Below are 478 nucleotides of genomic sequence, written 5' to 3' on the forward strand. Positions count from 1 at the left end.
AGGTTGGGGTGGGAGGGGGCGGGAGGACGAGTGGGAGGAGGGGCGAAAAGGGGAAAGGGAGGGGGTTGGAGAGGAGGGGCGGGCCGAAGGCCACCGTGGGGCGCACGGCGGGGAGCTGGGAAGAGAGGAAGGGGAGGGGGCTGAGACCGGGAGGGAGCTGGAGAGAGAAGTGAAGGGGAGGGGCGGGCTGGAGGTCCAGAGGAGACGGCCCTGGCAGCTGCGCGGGTCCGGAGCCCACACCTGTGGGTGGGAGATAGGGAAGGACAGAAGGTGGGAGAGGAGTGGAGGATGCCCTAGGCAGCCCCCAGACCCAAGAGGAGGGTCCAGAGGCGCCCCCGCATTCCAGGCTTGGCTGACACAGAAAACCCCGGCAGCGCCGCTCCCAGAGGCCAAGGCCACGGCGGCAGCGCTCCCTGCCGAGCGCTCCTCCACATCCATTCCGCTCGCCGCCTAGCACCTCCTGGGTACCTGGCGCGAG

The sequence above is a fragment of the Colobus angolensis genome, unplaced genomic scaffold, assembly GCF_000951035.1.
Source record: "Colobus angolensis palliatus isolate OR3802 unplaced genomic scaffold, Cang.pa_1.0 Scaffold356, whole genome shotgun sequence".
NCBI lineage: Eukaryota > Metazoa > Chordata > Mammalia > Primates > Cercopithecidae > Colobus > Colobus angolensis.